Below are 21,747 nucleotides of genomic sequence, written 5' to 3' on the forward strand. Positions count from 1 at the left end.
GGAGCGAATCCATCGGGACGCACTCCGCCCCCCTTTAGCGCGTCGCCTCCTCGTGGTTGCGCTTATCTGCCCGTCTGCTGCCCGCAGTCAAATTCCGTGATGCGCTTGACTGGTAACGGCGGGTCTGCTGTCTAAGCAGCCGCCCCGAGGGCCTCTGTGTGTGTCTGTGCACACACAGAAAGACGTGTGCACCCCACCCTCCCCCCTCTGCCTGCCCCTCTCTTTTTGCTTTTACACGTTCACACACACACACACACACACACACACACACCTGTCTGTATTTATGTGTGTGTGGTAGTGAGCAGGGTCCGGTGTGGTTGCTTTGTGTCACTGAAGACTTAATGAGGCGCATAAGATGCTTTTAGAGTCAATGGAGGTGGATAATGTGGTTGAAGGTTCACTCGTGTGTGTGTGTGTGTGTGTGTGTGTGTGTGTGAGAGACTCCTTGCCACCGGCTCGCTGCGTTGTTGTTCTCTTCTGCCCTGCTGCACTTGAATTAAAAAGCTTCAGGAGCCTCTGTGTGTGCGTGCGTGTGATGTCACTACTGCTGGTAGTGGTGCTGATTTATTTGTCAATTCTTATTTTAATTAAGATTCATCGGCATGTTGCGTTCCCAAAGCACCAAATAAAATAGTGCGCAAAGGTGAAAAAAAGCTGGATCGTAATTTTAGCAAAGTGGTGCTTTAAAGAGGAATATTGTCAGCTTTATTTCATGTTGTTTTTATTTTAGAAGGAACGGTCTTGTTGAAGCCCATTTGCACGTCACTCATTTTTGTTTTTAACAAAATACAGTTATTTTAATGGCAGTTCGCGTTGCAACGTTTGGTCCATATTCTCGGTTGAATGCGATCATGAAAATGAGGGGAAAAATGGTGCATTTGCCCGTGCAGAGGGCCGAGCGGGACCCTGTGAGGGTATGAGCACCGGCACAGATGACAGCCCCCTCCCCCCACCGTCTCCCATCCGTCCCTCCCTACTCCCGTCCTCTCCATCCCTCCCTCGCCACCTGGAGCCGGCGAGCCGTGACACCAGAGGGAGGGAGGGAGGGAGGGAGGGAGGGACGATGAGGAAGGGACAGGGGAAGAGAGAGAGAAGAACACGCAGGAATCTGTGCCTTGATCATTTTTGCATTCAAAAATAAATAAGTAAACAAATAAACAACAACAATAAACAAATATTTAATTTTTTTTTTTTCTTCAGCCCCGTATTTACAATCTCTACTGGCGCCTCCCCAGTACGACCTCAGTCATGTCCCCCCTTTTTCACAAAATTCAAATCCCCCTTTTAAATCAATGCTAAAAAGACAAATTGCACCTCTGACCACCGCAGCGAGGACAACGGAACGCCTGCACGCACACGACGCCGCCCGTTGCCGCCCTGACGCCGCCACCGTTACACGCTCCGCTGCACAAAACGTTACCAGCATCCTTCACTCGTCCCCTACCCTCCTTCACTCGTCCCCTACCCTCCTTCACTCGTCCCCTACCCTCCTTCACTCGTCCCCTACCCTCCTTCACTCGTCCCCTACCCTCCTTCACTCGTCCCCTACCCTCCTTCACTCGTCCCCTACCCTCCTTCACTCGTCCCCTACCCTCCTTCACTCGTCCCCTACCCTCTTCTGACACTGTGGAGAGACGGCGCTCGCCGTCTGTTCGTCTCCTCGACCACCCATTGTCTGCTGTGTGCACGCCGAATCGTTGGTGTACAGCGTGTGTGTTTTTGAAGGCTGGGAGCACGCCGCCGCCCCCACCCTCCCCCTCCCCCCCTCCCCCTTCCCTCCCCCCCGGAGAGCTCATTTTGTCATCTCCTCGCTTGATTTACCTTCCTCTTCCTCCGCTGTTTATTACCAGTCATTACAAGCTGCTTTGGAAACCTAATAGGACACACTGACAAATGGACTGGGAGAGACCCAACTAGGGTACCAGGCATCGCGACGCAGCGACTGTGCGTGTGCGTGCGTGTGTGTGTGTGTGTGTGTCAGTCAGAGAGTGAGAGGGTGTGCGTTTGCCTGAGAGAATTTCCCTACATGCAACATCAGCCTTGTTAACTATCTATCTTGTCTGCTTTGTGTGAGTGATGTCTTTATTAGCCCTGTGTGTGTGTGTGTGTGTGTGTGTGTGTGTGTGTGTGTGTGTGTGTGTGTGTGTGTGTGTGTGTGTGTGTGTGTGTGTGTGTGTGTGTGTCTGAGAGTGCGGTCAAAGACGGATGGCTGTGTACTACCTGAAAACCCTCCTTGGCAATCCCCTCCCCTCTCTCTCTCTCCCCCCTCTCTCTCCCCCCTCTCCCTCTCTTTCGGGCTCAACCCGTCCAGGTGTGGCCGCACCAGCTGCTGAAGAGAACAGGACAATTACACACACACACACACATGGACATACAAGCTTCCTCTCCATCTCTGCCGGCTAATTGTCACAAGACAAACAAGGCGCTTTGCCTTTTTATGCGCCTCATAAACGGGGGGCCGGGGCAACAATTAGCTCCCTCCTTAATTCACTAACTGTTCTGAATTCATTTTCTCCCGTGACAGGCACATCTGTCACAGCTGCCAGAAGCGGGTGTCTGCGTTTGTTTGTTGTGTGTGTGTGTGTGTGTGTGTGTGCGGGACGGAGCTCGGGCCCGAGCAGTAGTGTAGTCGGGGCTGTGCGCTTAAAGCGGGATACCTTTCGCTACCGAATGTGACCCAGGTACCTCGTGGCATAGTTGTATACGTGCGTACGCATTTAAAAGAGATCGTTGTGTGTGTGTGTGTGTTGAACTTTAATAATGAGTGTATTTATTTATTTAATGGTAGAAGGGACAGACACGAGTCGAGAGAGGGAGGGCGATGTGGCGTATTTTGGCTGGCGCTCCACTCCGCTCGCCGAGCAGCTGGACTTCATTAGTGGCTGGTGTTAATTACTGGGACTGCACGCGCACACACACACACACACACACACACGCACACGCACACAGCCTGTGATTCAGGGTCACCTTGCTCGCCTTGTTTTGAACCAGCAGACCGAGGTGGTGCCAGACAGACGGGAAAAACGGATCAAATGGAGAGCGCCCCGAGCGGCGGTCCGCCTGCGGGGGGGGGGGGGGGGGCCGTCCACGCCCGCGCCGATGGCGGTTTCGGGCCGCGCGGTGGGGCGGCTTCGAGCGAGCGGTAGATATTGAATGTTCCGAAAACGAGAGGCGGCGATGACAAAGTTCACGTGCGCGGGAACGCGATCTGGCGTTGGCGCCTGTTGTCAGCGGCGGTTCACTGCTAGCTGTGTCTTTCTGTCAGTCGAGGTGTCACAAGCGGCCTGGTGGGGGGGGGAGGTTGGGGGGGGGAGCGAGCGGGAGAAAGCAAGACTTGAGGATGTCAAATATCGGGCCGATAGCCTTGGCGAAACCAAAACCCCGACAGATCGCGCGGAGAAGCCGCCAACCGATTTGGGGGGTGGAGGGGGGAGGGGGGGGGGGCTTCAGACGGAAGCCGAGGTTCGCTTAGCAGAGAGACGAGCGACCGACGGCGTGCGGGGGGCGGAGGTTGAGTTTTTTTTATTTTTTTTATCTCTCTCTGGCTTAATTACACGGCGGGAGGACGGGAGGAGGCGGCAGCGGCAGCGGCAGCGAGCCGGAGAGAGGTACACGCTGCCGCTCTTATCTCGCGTCGCCGAGCAGATGTCGACCGGGCTGTTCTCTTTATTGCAGCACAAAGGCCTTCTGACAAAACGCACACCACGCGTGCGTGCGTGCACCTCACCCTGGACAAATCAATGTATTCTGGTTTCAGTAATTTCCCAAGGTGCTTTGCTGCGTAGCCCCCTTTGGGTGAGCGAGGTGACAAAGCCAGCGAGGGAGGAGAGAACCTCTCACTTTCGGCCCCGTTTCTAATCTATTTTCCCTTGTTTGCCTCCTTCCTTTCTTCCCCCCTTTTTCGTTTCTTTCACCTTGCCGTGTGTTTTTTCTAACCGATCCAAACATTGACCCGGTATGCAGCTGTTTACCATGCAGATCGACTAACACATCTGCTGTACGAGAGGTTCCATCTCCAGCGGAACCGAATAATCAAGCTGAGTTCAACTTTACAACTCGTCCAAATCAGTCGGGTAGAATTCACGGCAGGCGCGCAGTCCCAACTTTCACTATTGCACGGCGACGACGTCCGGTCTGTTCGTTCCGCCCACCCACGCGGGGAGGGGGGGGGGGTCTCGGTGGGAACCCTTGAAATGTGGGGCAGGAACAGGCTCCGCCCTCTACAGCATCGGGGGGGGTACTTCCGGGGACCTCTGAGGCCTCGCAGCAGCCGGTTCGCCCCCCCCCTCCCCACCTCCCTCCCTCCTCTACCCATCTCCCTCTCTGCCTGAAGGCGATCAATATCATTTTTGCTCCGGCTCAATGAATGTGGGCGGCCCTCGTGTCCAAATCCTCTAAATATTTAGCCATGACTTTGAAAAAGGTTTAGCTAACGCGGCGCGCTGCGCTTCTCCAACCCGGGCCGGGGCCCGACGCACTCGCGAGATTTCCGACCTAGTTTCCTCTACGAGCAAGACTTTAAAACGGTTATTTTTGTAAACCACGTCTATTTACAAGGCAAGCTACTGTCATAGAAACAATCTGAAACCGGCGGCCCAATAATCCGATTAAACGCTGCCTCCAAAGCTCCGATTGCGTCATTTTTTTCTTTTTTTTTTACAGCTGCGGAAACCGACGTTTGCAGCAAAGGAATCTTTTTTTTTTTTTATATCATTAGCAAATAGGCGCATGCATCCCAACGCCCGCAGTGGTTTCGATGGCAGCAGCGCCGCGGCCTTCGGGGCCCCCCGACAGTCGGTGGCCCCTGGTGCAGCGGCTCTCTGTTAACGGGCTCCGTAATAAGGGGCTGTGCTGCAGGTTCCTAGATTGGACACAATGTGGGTCGTCCCCCCTTCCTCCCTCCCTCCCTCCCTCCCTCCCCCCTCCTCCACCCACCACACCGGGATAATTACCATTATTACGCTCATACTGTATTGTGGCGTGATTTGGTTTTGGTGGAATAAGTAAATTCCAGATCTCTGCCGTTGTTTCCTCCGTTGCTTTTATTCCGTTCTCTTCCTCCGCCGCCCCCCCCCCCCCTCAACGACCGGCCCTGCGCCTCCTCGCCTCGTGGTCTCTGTCCCTCCTCGGCGCTGCGTCTCTCCTGGATAACAGACGCTCATTTGTGACGGAGCCAACCTGCTAATGGCGGATGGCAAGAATCAAAACTGGCTTTGCCAAAAACACACACGCACACACACACACACACACACACACGCACACACGGTATTTGTACGGACTAACATGGACATTCGTCTGGAAATACTCATGCTGAGACGTCCTCTGCAGCCACGCACACACACACACACACACACACACACACACAGCCAAACTGTCCCAGGTACAGGCACACACACACACGCGGACACACATCGGTGCGTAGGTACACAACACCTCCGCACTAATGTATTCACATAACACTCCGCTTGCTCCCCGCTGCATTGCTCCTGGCGCTGGGCTCCCCCTCTGCTCTGCGCCTCCTTCGCCTCCTCCACCTCGTTCTCCTCCTCCTCCTCCTCCTCCCTCTCCCAGTACATCTGGCACGCTCAGCTGCCGAGGAGCGCCGTAATTATCCCACCGGAGACGCACACGTTCGCACGTGCATGCACACACTCCGCGGCGAAAGCTCTCACACACACACTTCGTCTTCGGCGATCCGCGCCGCTCCCTGCTGCTCTTCATCACTACCGGGGCTTCATTAGAGTGTGTGTGTGTGTGTGTGTGTGTGTTTTGATGCATGATGCTTTTGGATGCCATCCAGATGTTTTTCCTCTATAGTTGAGGAGTCGGGCATGTCCTATATGCAACTGCCCTGTGCCGGTAGACGCTTGGCGCTGTGAGTTTGACTCGTGTCTCCGGTTACGTCCCGGACCGGCTGTTCACGCCGGTGTCCACGCCGTGATTTAGCCATCACGCCAAAGACGGCGAGCGGGCAGCAGGGAGCATCGCCTCGGATCCGTCATCACCGGTGATGTTTGTCTCACCCGAAATCAATTCAGTGCGCTTTATTGGCGCGAATGTGACAAAGAGGATATTCCCAGAGCGAAAGGTGACAATGAGATTATTAAAAAAAATAAAATAAAATAAAGTAAACACCCGTGAACAATTCGCCGTTGCTCTGTCTCGGTTGAAAAAAAACATTGAAAAAAAATAAATAAAAAATATGCCTGAAAATCCACCTTTTCCTTCGGATGCTGGCAGTTCTGTGGCGTTGGCATTTTCAATTGTACCCTCGCGGCGCGTTTTAGCGGCTTCCGTTGACAAGCGCCCATTGAGTCATTTAGCACCTTTAGTGCATTTTGGGCCGTTTGGTGCCGCGTCGTAATTACTCGCCTGTACACGTGAAGGAGAGGCTGCCGCGGTTGGTGGGTGGCTGTCAGTGTGTGTGTGTGACAGAGCGAGTACAGTGTGATTGGTAGTAATTATGTGTACTGTAGCTGTGTGTATTCTAGTCCTACCAGTGTTACCACGCGGGCACGCATTTGTGAGTGTGGTCTCTCGCCGCCCGCTGTGGCTGCTCGGAGTGTTACTGAAGGTTTGATTCCGCGTTCCACTTTGTGTCAGACGCGCCACAGAGCCAAAAGCGATTGTTAAAAGGTTCTGGAAAACGCCTCCCGCCACTTTACTCTCAATCCGTGCTTTTAGTGCCGCGGGAAGCTGGGGGGTGGGGAAAAAAAAAAGCACCTGCATCAGTATGCGTGGACGGGTGCAGAAGACAAAATCAAGTGATGGCTTTGACTTTGTCCACAGGCCACTTGAGCCTATTGATTCCCTTCTGTCTGGGCCGGCTGCCCCTCGTCTGACTCCCCCGATTCCGATCTCCTTCTCATCCTCATGTCTATGTTACCCATTGCACCGTCGCCGCCACCCCCCGCAAGAAAAAGCCCGCGGATGTTTACATCCGTGCATATTGAAGGCAACGTGTTTGAACCCCTCCTTCTCCTCCACAGAGGATCTTGGCCGCGTCCAAGACGCGGCTTCTGCGTCCAAACCATCGCATCCGTTTCAGTCACCCGCTCGTCTTTACCGGTCAAATGTGTGGGCTCACCCCCCCCTCCGGCCCCCGCTCGCTGCGGGAGGCCGCAGACGCCACCGGCTCTCTTGATTTAGGTTTTGGGACGAATGGCTGTTGGATCGATAGCTCCCCACCAGCGATATTTGGTATCAATGCATGTCCTCCTCATTACCGCGGCAGGCTGCCCTCTCCACGGACCTGAATTATTCATGCACACAAGCAGGCACAACTATGCGCACGCACACACACACACGCATGCATGCGCACAGAATACTGCATCGGAGAAGAAGCCGGCCCTTTGCTTCTGCCTCCAATCCCCACTTCCTCTCTCTCTCTCTCTCTCTCTCTTTAGCCCGCGGGGTCGCGAGCGGACGAGCAGGCCGAGCGGCGCGCTTTAACCTCTCGCTCGCCCAGATGCTTACTCGCCGATACTTGCCTCGCTCAGCACATCCCCCTGCCTGTGCGTCTCATTTCCGTTTCCAACAATGCCACAATAACACCACACCACTATTGCTTTTTTTTTTTTAAAGTGAATCTGTTTAAATGTGTCTTCGGTGGCTTTATTGTCCTTTCAGCGCAGTGTGTTTGCAGCTTATTACACACAGCGCGCAAAATTGTTTGTTTTATACATCCATAGCATTGCTTCAGGTAGGACTGTGACTCAGTTATTGGCCTATTAAACAGATTCCGCTCTATTTTTCACTCTATTTTCACTCCTCTGGGCCGGTCATCCGTCATTTTTTGTTGTTGTTCGTTTTTGTTGTCGTTGTTAACATCCGACAGAACCTTGTGTTGCGGCAGCGACCTACAATACCCGCCGTAAAGTTTTAACTGCCTGGTTGTGTCGTCGCCGTTAGCCGCTCGGCGTTGTCCGCTAGTGGTTTCTAATGTATGCCGCCTCTGCACGCGTGTAACGCGGCGTCCCCGTGGTCCAATCACATCTGCTCTGCAGCGCTAAATAAGATAAGATCAGTGTTAATTACTGAATGCATTAAAGCTGGTGTGACTCTGCCCACGACTTCCTCTGCACCTGTGGACACACACACACACACACACACACACACACACGCGGACGGGCTATTTGCCGGATGTGTGCACGCTAGATCATAAAGGATAGTTGCGTTGGAAAAGGTCACGTAGGTCTTGTAGCCACAGAACATCACACCGCAAGAGTGACAGCGATACGCACACACACACACACACACACACACACACACATATAGAGCATGGCTCTCAACAAAAGGGTTGATTTCGGAGCAGATGTTGGCGCTGCTCCCGTGGTAATTAATCTCATCGCTATCCCCATGATTGTGTGTGTGTGTGTGTGTGTGTGTGTGTGTCGGGAGACGGGAGTTAATTCTGATGTGCATTATTTGATTTGCAGTGGTGTGTGTGATGAACAAAGAGGACCTCGCTAGTTGACACATCCAAAGCAATTGACTCCTTTGGCTTGTTTGTAAGCTGCTCCACGTTATGCTTCTCATCCATTCTCCCACCCTTCATTATGATATGATGCTGTTGCTGTCGTGCATCGTTTACTCGTTGTTGCTGTGTTGTGCGCCCTGATTCATCATCGGTGCGGTACGGTACGCTGCTCCGGTCCATCAGTTGTTGCCTTGCGCGCCGTGTTGTGCACCATCAGTTGTTGCTATGCTACTCTGATCTTAATCAGTTGTTGCCATGGCAAACTGTTCATGGTCCAGCAGTGAACTGCAAGTCCTGCCTCCTTATTGTGTGCGGCAGCACCCGAGCCTAACGCTGTGTGTGTGTGTGTGTGTGTGTGTGTGTGTGTTTGCGTGGGAGGGATGGAGGGGGTGATGGTGTGGCCTGAGGTGCACAGTCCTTAGCGGTTGGCTAACAGCGACCCCCCCCCTTCCATACCCTGATCGATGCGCTGTCCAATGGTGTGTGTGTGTGTGTGTGTGTGTGTGTGTGTGTCTCCCCCCCCTCCCCTCGTTAGCAGGAGGCCCAGAGTCCAGGGACCCCTGCATTCCCTGCCCAGGGACGCACACAGGTCCCAGCACCTGGGCCAAACGCACACACGCATGCACACACACACACACTCTCGTCCGCACACAGATGCAGATGCGCTCCCCAAGAGACGCGCAACTCGCCACCTCTCGCATTTTTCTCCTTTTTGCCGCTCGCAGACACACTCTCCGCCTGACTTGCACACACACACACACACACACACAGACACACCATGCATACAGATTACACACAGCGGTCCCTGTGCGCTGCAGCAGCAGCAGCAGCACCGAGCTTAACGTACAGACGCGGCCTGTAACGCAAACACTCAACATTGCGCAATTGGCAGCGCTATCCAGAGGGTTCCGCCGTGCAGAAGAGGAGAGCTGTGCGCACTGTGGAGGGACCAGTCCGTCTCCTTTATCGTTCAATTTCACTGGATTTTGCACCTTTTGCAGGTGGTGAACTGTTTTGTTTAGATCTTGACGGCGTCTGTCTTAACAGAACATCACGGGTGGCGTATTTCTGCCCAGATGTGTGTGTGTTTAAATAGTCCTGATGTTCATGGGTCAGAGTGTGAAAGCGCTCCGTCTTGCTGTCAAGGACACCGTTAATTAGAACTGCAGGGTTTCCTCTGAGGGAGAGACGACTGTTGCTGAATAATACAAGATATTTGTTGGGGAGTTGGTTCATTTTAGAAAAAAAAATAGATGCTAAATTGTTTTGTCATTTTTTTTGCATTTGTTTGCTGCGTGTGTGTGTGAGAGAAATCCCTTATTAATGAAAGATATTAAATGACCGCCAGCTCTTGAATCTCAGACCCGGAAGGCGGCAATAACGAAGGTCGATAACGACGTTTCTGAACAATGACTTTTTCGGACGTCAAGGAGCTAATGGCTGATATTGAAATGCGTTCCCTCCCTATTGGCCGCTCGGCTGTTTTAGGTCGCGGCCCCATCGCCCCCCCCCCGTCGACCCAGCTCGTTAGCACTTCAGCGCCCGAGCTGTTGACAAAGTCGGAGCGACGTCTCAGCGAGCCCAAGGTTTGAGACGAAAGCGTCCCGCCGACCTGAAGCCGAATTGACGCCGACGCAATGGGAATCGGGACCAGGCGATGGGAATAAACCGTCTTCCAATTTGGCCGTGGTTAGGAAACCGGCTTCCCCGTCGCGTTGCAGATGATAAAACCAATCCGGCCGAACGCTCCGGGCAGCTTCCGCGAGCTCACGAGTGGCCGCCGCCTCCACATTTGGACCGCACACCTCAGCCGGGCTGCTCGTGTTACACACAGACATGTGTTACTCCCAATGTTTGCACTCCCTCGGTCTGTCCTCCCCCCCCCCCTTCCCTCCCTCCTCTGAGCTCCTCCCTCCCCTTCTCTTCTCTGCAGGAGGGGGGGGGGGGGGGGGAGGTTTGGCAGTAGGACCGCTGAAAGGGTGGACACCTAGGGGGACCCACACAGCAGCGCAAACACGCACAAACACATTCCCAGAGCCCAGGGAGTGTGTGTGTGTGTGTGTGTGTGTGTGTGTGTGTCGAGAGCAGCTGTAAGGCCAGTGGACTGTTACTGTAGTTCTTTGTTCAGCCCTGGCTCGGCTCCACTGGGCCTCCCTCTCTCTCTCTCTCTCTCTCTCCCCCCCGTTAGTCTTCCACTCTCAACCTGTGCTGGCGTTCGTTTTATTTCACTTGGCTTTATTCTCCGTTTGCCTTTCTCTGTTTTTTCTTGCCCTATTCGAGGGGGTCTGCAGGTCTGCAAGCATGCAAAAAAAAAAAAAAACCTGCGTTAAAAATGAGAAATGGCTGCGTGAGTTGAGCTCCAAAAGGGTCACAAAACACATTAAAGACACCTGTAAAAAGAGACTTTTTTTTTTTTTTCGTGAGTGTGTGTGTGTGTGTGTGTGTTTTCTCCGCGTGCCTCGGTTTTTGGCGTGCCGGCTTCTGAAGTGAGGTGATGAAAGAAAGCATCTTCTGGCGCCGCGGCGATCCGCCTAATTACAGCGGCTTAAGTGCTTTACCCGCGGCCCTCACACACACTCACTGTCGAGACGCGCGCACACACACACACACACACACACACACACACACCGGCCAGCGCCTCGGCGCGCCTTTTCTCCTCTTTTAAAGACCACGAAGGCCTCTGCTTTCAGCCGGCTCAGTAGTGCGTTAGCGCCGTTTGTGACTCCTCTCGGCCGTGCGACGGGGTTTGGCCCTCAACTGGTGCTATTTTGTTATTTCGTGCTTCTTATTGAAGTTTACATTCATTTCCTGTTTTTGTACTCTGACGTGCAGCATGCACACGAATGCGTGTGTGTGTGTGTGTCTGTGTGTGTCCTTTGTGAGTGGAGAAATTAATTACTCTGGCAGTGTGCAGGCGGGTACCTGTGCCACCGAGGGTCCTTCTGGGTTGCACGGCGCTTGCGGGGCCCTAATGGACTGTGGGGTGTGTGTGTGTGTGTGTGTGTGTGTCTACGCGGTCCCACGCCGCTGTTTAACGCTTGGCGAGCTGGAACTAATTCACTAATTGAGTGTTGAGACGAGAAGAAACAACGGCAGGAATGGAGGGAGGAAAATAAAGGAGGAGAGCGGGAGGGAGAGGCACAAGAAGGGAAGGGGACGAGGAGTTGGTTTGGTAGGACGCGGAGGGGGCGAGACGGACTCCTTTCGGGGGGGGGGGCGGCGCTCGGCGTCCTCGGCGCGGCTGTGTGTTCATGTCTGTCGGCTGGCTGACAGGCAGCTGTGAGAGCCTGCTGCTAGATTATGCGCAGGCCTGGCTTCTCCCAGAATGCACTTCAGCCGCAGCAGCCCGTTAAAGACAGCAGCGGCGACGGTCTTCTCGCGGGCCCGTCACGGGCGCCCGCCCCCCACCGCTGAGCTGCGGTGAATCTCTCGCCTCGTCGAGGCCGCAGCGGACGTGGCACGAGGAGCACGAGCGCAAACGCGAACTCCTGAGTCGCACAAAACGCAACTGGAGCGAGAACGTGTCCGACTCGGCGCCGCGGCGCGGCTCTTAATGCGTGCACGAAGGGACTTCCTCTGCAGTAGTAGTATAGTTGCATGCTACATAGCAGAGGTCCCCCAAAACTGATGGCGAGGTGGAGCAGGGACGGAGTTTGGTCCGCCATCTTTTATTTTGGAGCTTCGCGCTCTCTTTAGAACGTGAGCATAAAGCGCGATCTGATTGGCCGGCTGCCGGCGTATCAGCATGAAAGGAGCAGTGAGCGAGAGCTGCCGAGGGAAGCTGACGGATGACGTCTTCTCCATCAATTTATCCGCTCGCTTCAATATGTTGGATTCATGTTAACGTGTATTTAAAGACCCACGAATAAAATTCTGATTCTGAAGACATTGTCTTATCAACCAAAGATTTCGCGACCCCCCCCCCCCCTGCAGTACCACATTTTGCCGGATGCGAGTGTGGACCTGAAGGCTTTGAATTTTTTTTGTTGGTTTCCACATTAAAACGGTCTCGCGAGCACCGGTAGCGGGGTGAGAACGGTGGGGATTGTTTCGTTTTCCCTCAATGATTTTCATGATAAATCTCCCTCTTTTTTTCCTTTATCCCCAGTCCTCCTCCCCCCCCTCCACACACCCTCCTCTCTGCTAGTGGTCCTCCTGTTCTCCTCATCTCTCCCTCCCTGCCTCTCCATCCATCCCTCCCAGGGAGAGCAAATCCCCCCTTTTCCTAGGTAAGAGCGTAGGGAGGAGCGGTGCGGCTTAGATCTCCCCCCCCCTCACCCCCCCACACCCGGCCCTCCATCCATTCTCTTTTTAAATTATGGTTTCATGCTTCCCTCCTGTTTCCTTCACAGCGCCTCCTTCCTCGTCCCCTCCCATTACATTCGCATTTACATTTATATTTTCTGCGCGGCGCAGATGTCTTGTTCGCCACGGCTCACGTTATTGTCCTACGCTACCGGTCACAAGTAGCTGGAATTCAAATAATGTCCCATCTATTCAAAGACGGCGAGCTAAGTGGCCCTTAACAGGGATGTGAAAACCCACCATTTTTTTTTTTTTTTTGTCTTCGCTTTTTTTTTAAAGTTCCAATTGGGCCGAGGTGGTCTTTTCATTCACTCGTCACTATGGCGATAAACCCCGCAGACGGCGTCGCACCTCACGTGTGCACTTTCAGTTCATTTTAAAGGCGTCCGTCTCTGCCGCTTTTTACCTGCCGCCGTCGGAGGGACGTCCCTTCCCAGCTGAAGGCTTTGTTTGAGGCGGGGGGCGTTCGAATGAAAGGGAAGGAGCAAAAGACTGAGAGGAGGGAAGGCGAGATCAGGGGTGGGGGGGGGGGGGAGGCGGCCTGCCGCGGGGCTGTCCCTGGGGAGTCGCGCTGCACACTGTGTGCACTCGTGCCATTATAAGTTCCAGAATCCAGCGCCCCGAACCCGCTCGTCTTTGCGCAGCGTCTCGTGTGACTCTGCAGAGCGTCTCGTCGTTTCGGAGCTGTGATGAAAATGCTGATTCAAACCGCCGTTTGAGGGGCCCGGGTCACATTAAAAGGTTGTCATGCAACGGCACAAGAAGAGAAGGATTTACTGTGCAGTATTGGCGCGGGGGGGGGGGGTTTATGGGGTTATAAAATAATTCTGGCCCTTCCGACTCAGTTCTACGCGTCTTATTTGATCGCCGTTATTCACACGCCTGCTCAGTTTCCATGGTGATATTCAAACGATAGTCACTGTATGTATTCTGCCCGGACATTTGAACAGCTGACACCTTTACAGGGGTTTCGCACTCTGACTGGAATCCCAGCTGTTGGCGTTTGGAGCTACGGTGGATTCAGCTTGAGTGGATCTTGTCGTATCATTTCTACAAGGGCGAGAGAACGAAGCGAGTGTGCGCAGGTTTCGCCCCCCTCTTAACGTGCCTCTCCCGTCATGCATCTCGCTCCCTCAACATGCGCGCAATCAGCCCGGCCTCCTCTCTCCTCCGCGCTCTCTCTCTGGCGAGGCGGTGGATGGATTGCCAGAGCCGGCGTGTGTCTGGGAGTGCGGCTCCGCTTGCGTTGGCCTGCTGCGCCGGCGTGTCCGGGCTGGGATTAAACCCACTCGCAGGGCACAGGCCCGTGTGGAAAACACATACAATTTATAACCTGGCTCACACACACACACACACACACTGAGCTGCAGCCACAAAAATGGACGAAAAACATAAAGGTGCAGTCTCGCTCGTGCACAAAGCGCACAAGCGCTCAGTTTATTGTTCCTCATCTTACGGTACAAGGTGTGTGACTGAGGCGTTAAAAGGCCAGAGAGCGACGGGCGGATGCACCCCGACTATGTTTTAAATTCACCACTGGACCCAAGGGGCCCCTTTATTTCTCTCTGTCTCCCCCCTCCCTCCCTCCCTCTCCCCCCCTTCAGCTGTTTTTGTTTTGCTTGTTTCTTTCCCATTATGTTCACTCCCCCACATTGTTTTTTTTATCCATTCAGTCCTTTGTGTGTCCCTTTTCCTCTCCTGACAATCACGTGTTGGGAAAGCTGTGCACAGAGATCAGGATACGCGGTGGCACGGGCACTTCCTCCGTGCTGCGCGCTAAGTGTGCGTGCACGTGTGTGTGTGTGTGTGTGTGTGCGTTGGCCGTCTGGTTTGCTCGTTCCCTCTCGTTGTGCCACGCCATGCCGAGGCCATGGCCCCTTTCCCTCTACGTTATTGCAGGACGAGAGCGAGTGTGTGTGAAGCGTCGCAGAGGGTTCTCTGCAGGGGCCGGGGCCATTGGGACCGGGCCCCTGCTCCGCTGGATTGGAAACCCTGTCTGTGAGTGAGGCAGGACGATAGAGTGAGCTGCATGTCGAAACAGCCTCCAGCAGCGCCGTCAGAGCCGGGGTTGAGGGCTCGTAGTGAGCCGTGGGTTTGTTTCAGGAGGCCGGCTCTTTTCACTGGACCGACAATGTGCTGTAGGTCGGCGTTACGACGATATTCATTCTTTTCTGCCTCGTCTTCAGCGATAGTTTTTTTGAATGACATCATTTTGGAGGTGAATAGTACCGTCAGAAACGTGTCTTTGAACCCTGCCGTGCGGTTCTGGCGCTCTTAAAACGTGTTGTCAGGTCCGACGTGTCTTGTGCATGCGTGGACGTCCGGTGTTCACCGAAAAAGAACAGAAAAAGTTGCGGGTTGAGATAGTTTTGATTGAAGAACACTGCTCCGGTATTGCAGCTCTGCAGGGGTTTGCACGGCGAAGCAGCTGCTGCAGGTTCCTCCTCGGCCCGACTGACCAGGACCACAGACAACCTGAACCACTGCTCGGCCCGTGGTGTTTTCTCAGGGCTGCAGCCAGACGCAGATGATGGATTTGTCAGATTTATCATCGCTCGTCCGTCTGCCAGCGGGTTCACCGGCTAATGACTAATCATCTGGACGAGTGTGTGTGTGTGTGTGTGTGTGTGTGTGTGTGTGTGTGTGTGTGTGTCTGGAAGCAGAAGCCGAGGTGATTAAACAACGTTACCTGAACCTTTCATCCGCTCTGGACTGCTCGTTCATCTCTCCGTCTTATCCTCTGTGTGTCTCCCCCCCCCTCTCTCTCCCCCCTCTCCCTCTCTCTCTAAATATCTATTTGTCTCTCATCCAAACACTCAACCCCCGCCTCCCTCCCCAGCCCCATCCCTCTTTCTCCCTCCCCAGCTGCACAACATTAGCAGATGAGTGAATTAATAAACCCCCACGCACGCACACACACGCACACACACTGACGTGGACGCACACACACTGACGTGAGCCGACCGGTAGACGGAGGAGTGGGCGAGCGGCGCGCTGTCGCTAAGTGGCGAGACGCCGCGGCTCTCTATCATCGTGAGCCGCGCGCGCCAGTTATGGGGAGACTTCGCGAAAACGAAATTGCGATTTCGAAAAATTCTCCTTTAAAATGATCCTGTAGGACTCAGACGAGTGTGTGTGTGTGTGTGTGTGTGTGTGTGTGATAATGAATGATGTGTACTGACTACAATAATAATATATGAATAGTTGGGCAAGTAACACAAAGTCATTATGTAGGTTATGTGTGTGGTCACGTGTGTGGGATCATGTATGTGCCTCTTTGCAGACAGCGCGGGGGGGAGCAGTGTTTGATATGTGACAGCTGATTAAGGAGAGGACGGAGGTGCAGGGGAGCTCTGACAGGAAACCTCCATGGGGGTAGGTAGCACCGGGCGGGGGGAGGAGGGGGAGGGGGAGAGAGACGGACGAGGGAGTCAAGATACAGTGGAGGCGCGTGAGGGTCGGCGGGAGGTAGATTGAGATGGAGAGGGAGCAGCGGGGGGGGGGGCGGCGAAATGATGAGAGGGGCCTTTCCGGCGGGAAGGAGAGAGGGAGCTGTGAGAGGAGTGAGCGGATGTCGTGGAGGTGGAAGAGGAAGAGGAGGAGGAGAGGAAATGGGGGAAAAACAAGGTGGGAAGGGAAAGAGAGGAATGTGGCACGGCACCCTGCTGCTTATCCTTGAACACTCTGAGGAGGTCCCTCCCTCCTTCTCCACACACACACACACACACACACACACACACACACACACACACTCGCGGTACCCGACTGGCACACGAGGGTGCTGTTGCAATTAAACCGGCACAGCATGGAGCCCAGATTGAGAGAGCGACTGAGCGAAGGAGAGAGGACTCCACGCCGCATGAACACTACCCCTGGAAGAGAGAGAGGGAGAGAGGAAGCGAGTGAGGCGAGGGGGGAGGAGGGGGAGGGGCATGGCTGCAGAGAGGACGGAGGTAAAGTGGTGCGATGATGGGGGGGGGGGGGTAATGATGGAGAAAGCAGAGGAAATATAGGCACTATGGTGGTTGTTATAGCAGTTACTGAAAAGCATTGCAAGCACACAAAGATTGGTTCAGTTGATCCGATCGTTTAGCAATAGTACTAAATATATATAGAAACGGCAATGGTTCCTTCTGGAATGTGCTGGTCTTGCTCGGTGAGACGCTCCGTGTGCTGCAGCGTTGTCGCCTCCCCCTGCTGTGATTGGTTCTTTAATTAGCTCCTAACAAGAGGAAGCCGTCGCGCCGATTGGACGCCTCATCGTTGGTAATTAGCTCGGTTTAAGTCAATGGGAGGGTCCTGGGGCCGCGCAGGTACCGCTCCCATGCCCCGATTTGCATCGGCGGGTGTTTGCGACGGAACAGGGCGCTTACGTTTCAGCTTCCGGTTCGATATCCGAGCGCCAGGACGACGCCGACACACAAACGCGCGGCGCTTAATTCCCCGAATTCCATGAAATTGTCTGATTTTGTTGTTTATTGGTGAAATCATTTGTGTGTGTGTGTGTGTGTGTGTGTGTGGTGTCCAGGTGTGATGCAGCCCGCCGTAGTTAAAAACACACATCTGGAGTAGAGGGCTCACACTAACCAGATGTGCTCTAGTGAGACAAACACACAACACGCTTTGTGTTAAAATCCTGGGGTTTTATTTGTTTCTGGTTAGAGGTGTGTGTGTGTGTGTGTGTGTGTGTGTGTGTGTGTGTGTGTGTGTGTGTGTGTGTGTGTGTGTGTGTGTGTGTGTGTGTGTGTCCGCCAGGTGTATTGTACAGAGGTTGGCAGATGTTATTTTGATGTTGGTGAGTGACAAAGGATAAAGAGAACAGAAAACAATGGAATGACAATACATTGTGCGGACACACAAACACACACACACACACACACACACACTGCCAGAGTCTCGGCTATGAAGTCAGCCATGAGATAATGTTTGGTCAAGCATGGTTGGATAGAGAAGCAATTAAGTAAACGCCATGCATGTAGGTGCGGCCGGGATAGACGGCGTGTCGAGAGCTCCAGCTGTTGTGTACCGACAAATTACTCTGTTATTTTTCACTTGTGTGCGTGCGCGCGTCTGTACGCATGCACTCCAGTGAATGCAAACAAGTGTTAATACGGCTCACGTGAGCACGTAATTGTTGACACCGACACACAACCCCGGGCAGTACGCGCACAGATGTTGGACATCGCCGTGCTCGGCCCGATTGGCTCCATGGCGTGACCTGATTGTGGGCTGTTTTGTTGTTGTTGTTGTTGTTGAGTATTATATGGAACATTATTATGCTCAGTATATAACGAATTAACTGTGCGCTGGAGGGCTCATTAAGTACAACCTTTACTCTCACCTATACACACCTCTCCCATCCGGGCACAGCAGTGGCTTTTTAGCGCTAGCCGCTAGCTAGCGCTTCTCATTGAATGTGGATATCAGACACCAAATGTATATATATTTTATTTACCGCGCTCAACGTGTGTTGTTGTACACACAAGAAGCCGCGTCAGATGCAATTAACGACGCAACCCCGGCCGGAGGGGCCAGAATGGCCGCCGCCGCCGCCGCGCGCCACATGCACGCCGCACGTTGTTGTTGTTGTTGTCTCTTCCTGTTGTTCAGTTGGTCTGCCTCTCCATCCGTCTTCTGGGATTGTCTTTATGAATCTGCGGGCGCACACGCAGCGAACTCCAGACGCATGTATATTTGATTCCTGCTTCAGAATAATTAATAGCTTTTTGTTCATTTATTTATTTGTTTGTTTTTCGAAGCTGCCAGAAGTGAGGAGTGTGTGTGTGCGTGTGTGTGTGTGAGAGGGAACGGAGAAGCTACTATGCCATCATTTGAGATCGTGCAGGTTTTTTTTTCCCGGTGTGGCATCGTTACGTTAGTAATACACTTCTTTTTAAAACCTGCCGCACAAGTTGGAATTGATTGTGTGTTTTAACTTATACTCAATAATCAATCAACAAAAACAAGTTTAATGAAAAAACAAAAAACAGCCGGCTGGTAGCGATGCTAGAGAGGGAACTATTCCCTTTAACAGTCAATTAGCTAAAAAAAAAAAAGTGTACCTTAAGGACACGAGGTATTCCAACATGCATAACAATTAAGAGTCTTCAGCCATTTCAAGCAAACTCAGCAGCTTTCGTGCACAAACAAAAAAGTCGGAAAAAGACTCAAATGGCCTGACTCTTACAGATATGACAAATGTCTTGAGGAGCAGCTCAATAAATGAAATAAACCTGTCACACGCTGCTGAAAACATGGAAAAAAAAAAAACGGCAAAAAAAAAAAAACGACACTCCGCTGCATTACAAAAAAAGTCCCTTCAAAATAAAATCACAGGGTGAGAACGGGCAGACTCCTCGCCAACGGAGGCTGCGTGTGTGTGTGTGTGTGTGTGTTTTCCGCCGCTTTTTGTGCCTCTTTGGAGCTCGCTCGGTTTTCTCGAAGCGGTCATGTTTACAGCCAACAGGCATCCTCCATCTCTCTGAGCTCGCCCACCCACACACACGCACGCACACGCGCACAAGCGCACACACACTCGGGAGGTCTCCAGCCATGGTTGCAGGTATCTGGCAGACTTTTCCACACATGACCTGGTAGTGATTTACCGTCTTCATTAGCATGCTCCTTGTGTGTGTAGGCGATACATTTGTGCTTTAGGCGGGCTTGATGTTGGCGAGATGTGTGTCTTTTGTGTTGTAGTTTTTTTTTTGTGAGTTTTTAGGATCAATAAAACAAAATCTGTTTGTTTTTTTTTGCCTCCCCTCACTTTTCTATTCTTTTCTGCTCTGCACCGTGCTCTTCTGATCTCTTCTGGCCTGTTTGTTGTATTGTTTCTCTGACCGCAGCGTGGGTCACTTTGGCACAGTTGTGTGTGTGTGTGCGTTTGTGTGTGTGTGTGTGTGTGTGAGAGAGAGATAGATACAGCCAGGGTTGCACGGTGGGGAGGTAGCTATCCAGAGCGGGAAGCGAGGACAGACAGCCTGGGCCAAGGTCACTCCTACTGTGTGTGTGTGTGTGTGTGTGTGTGTGTGTGTGTGTGTGTGTGCGCGCGTGTGTGTGTCCACTTGTCCGCCCTGGTATACAGCTGAAGATGTGAGCGATTCCTCTCATTCTCTCTGTCTGGCTTTCTTTTTTTTTTTTCTTCTCCATCATCTGAGTGTTTGTATCCGATGTGACACTCGACGAAGAGGAGAAACTAATGCGGCCTGACCGGTTGTATTCACATCTGTATATCACATCTGTATGAGCGCTGAGAACTACCATCGCTCTGCTGCTCACAGCTGCTTATCTATTGCTATTCATTTTTTATTGTGAAATGGATATAATGGCGTTTAAGACTTTTGGTCGGACAAAATAAATGATTGTTTGTTGATTGATTTGTTCTATCTGATTTAATTTTTTTAATTTTCTGGCCTATTTGTGGTCACTTGAGTCTCCTGCCTTTTTCCCGGTCTCCCCCCCCCCCCCCCCCGCTGTTTGTCTCTCTCCATCTATACGTCTCTGTCAGTCCGTCCGTCCCCCTCTTTCTCCGGGTTCCTCTCTGGGTCCAGACGGGCAGTTTGCAGGTTAACTGGTGCAGCTGGAGCTGCATTATTAGCATCCTGCTGTGAGCCCCTATTGGCTCTGCTCCTCTCCTCCTTTTCCCCGCTTCCTCCGTTGGTCTCACAGTTGGTTTTTCTTAGCCCCGCACGCCAAACAATGTGACTTTTAACCCGGGTCATTTCATCTGAAGAGTAATCTCACTTAGGTTGTTTGTATTCATATTTTTTTTTATTTGTTTATTTCATTATGTGTTTATTTTCAACAATTTTTCATAGTTGTAAAGCGTTTAAAGAGTGAAAATAACAAAGGCCTATCAAAGAGGAGGGAAACCTGTTTTAGCTGCTTTATTACATCTGATTGCACATGACAACATGGGCTTTTTTTGGGGGGGGGGGGGGGTCTTACAGTTTGGAGAACACTAAGCACGTCTCTTAGGCCTTTCTTTTAGGTTAGTGTGTGTGTGTGTGTGTGGGGGGGGGGCTTAATGTTGTTGTTGTGGAATGAAGATTGGCTTTTTAGTGGTATTTGGGTGATGCAGCGGGGAGAAGCCTGCTAGCTCCCTCTGACTCCTCCTGGGAGCACAGATTAAAGACTCACACAAATGCACACGCGCACACATACACACACACCTACATGCACAGGCAGTAAACAGCAGGGTAGGATTAGAAAGAGCTAGGCAAACACACACACACACACACAGACATATCTGTTAGATTTAGCACCAAAAACAAACGATTAGTGAATCTTAATCAACCCGATGCACCTCTTCGTCTCGCTCCCCAACCTCCCGTGTCCGTCTGTCCGCTCTCGACGCATGACTTTGATTACGGTTGCTGTGGCGATGATCCCTGGATGTGGACACGCGCTCGCTAACCTGCATGGACGGGTGTTTGTGTGTGTGTGTGTGTGCGTTTCATCCACCTCGCACCTCTCAAGTTGAACATCCAGTCAGAGAAATGCTCATTTTGCGAGTCGCTCGGGTGGAATTCGACTATATTGTCGTATTATTCTTCTAGAATGGTGTTCAATTGACACACTTGACATGCGTTGTGTTGAGGGAGGTGGTGAGATGGGCAGCGCGGTTTAGAAAAACCTTTGCACTTTTCCCAAATTTTTATATTTATTTAAGTACATTTGCAAAAGGTAATAAAACTGTGAAAAAGTGTTATGCTCTTATTTTATAAACAGAAACACTTTTTTTTGCATTATAATGCAATTAAATCAGTTGACATAATGAAACTCAATCGAAACAAAGGAGCGATTTCCCGATTTTATTTTATTTTTTTTGCGGGCAGTTGGGCGTCTTACAGCGTAACAATCTTACAGAAAAGGTTCGGGAGCTTCTGTAACACGCGTTCTTAACCATTATTGTGCGTCCGTACTTGTGTTTTACACGTGTGCCCGCGTGGGGGAATGGAGGG

General features: G+C 52.3%; 1 protein-coding gene across 6 annotated transcripts in view; it reads left to right on the forward strand.

Annotated features, from left to right (window-relative positions):
* Nucleotides 1–21,747, forward strand: part of LOC120809295 (zinc finger protein 423) — an 88,515-nt gene that overhangs the window by 51,484 nt on the left and 15,284 nt on the right. The window lies entirely within an intron of this gene.

The sequence above is a fragment of the Gasterosteus aculeatus genome, chromosome X (genome assembly GCF_964276395.1).
Source record: "Gasterosteus aculeatus chromosome X, fGasAcu3.hap1.1, whole genome shotgun sequence".
NCBI classification, from domain to species: Eukaryota; Metazoa; Chordata; class Actinopteri; order Perciformes; family Gasterosteidae; genus Gasterosteus; species Gasterosteus aculeatus.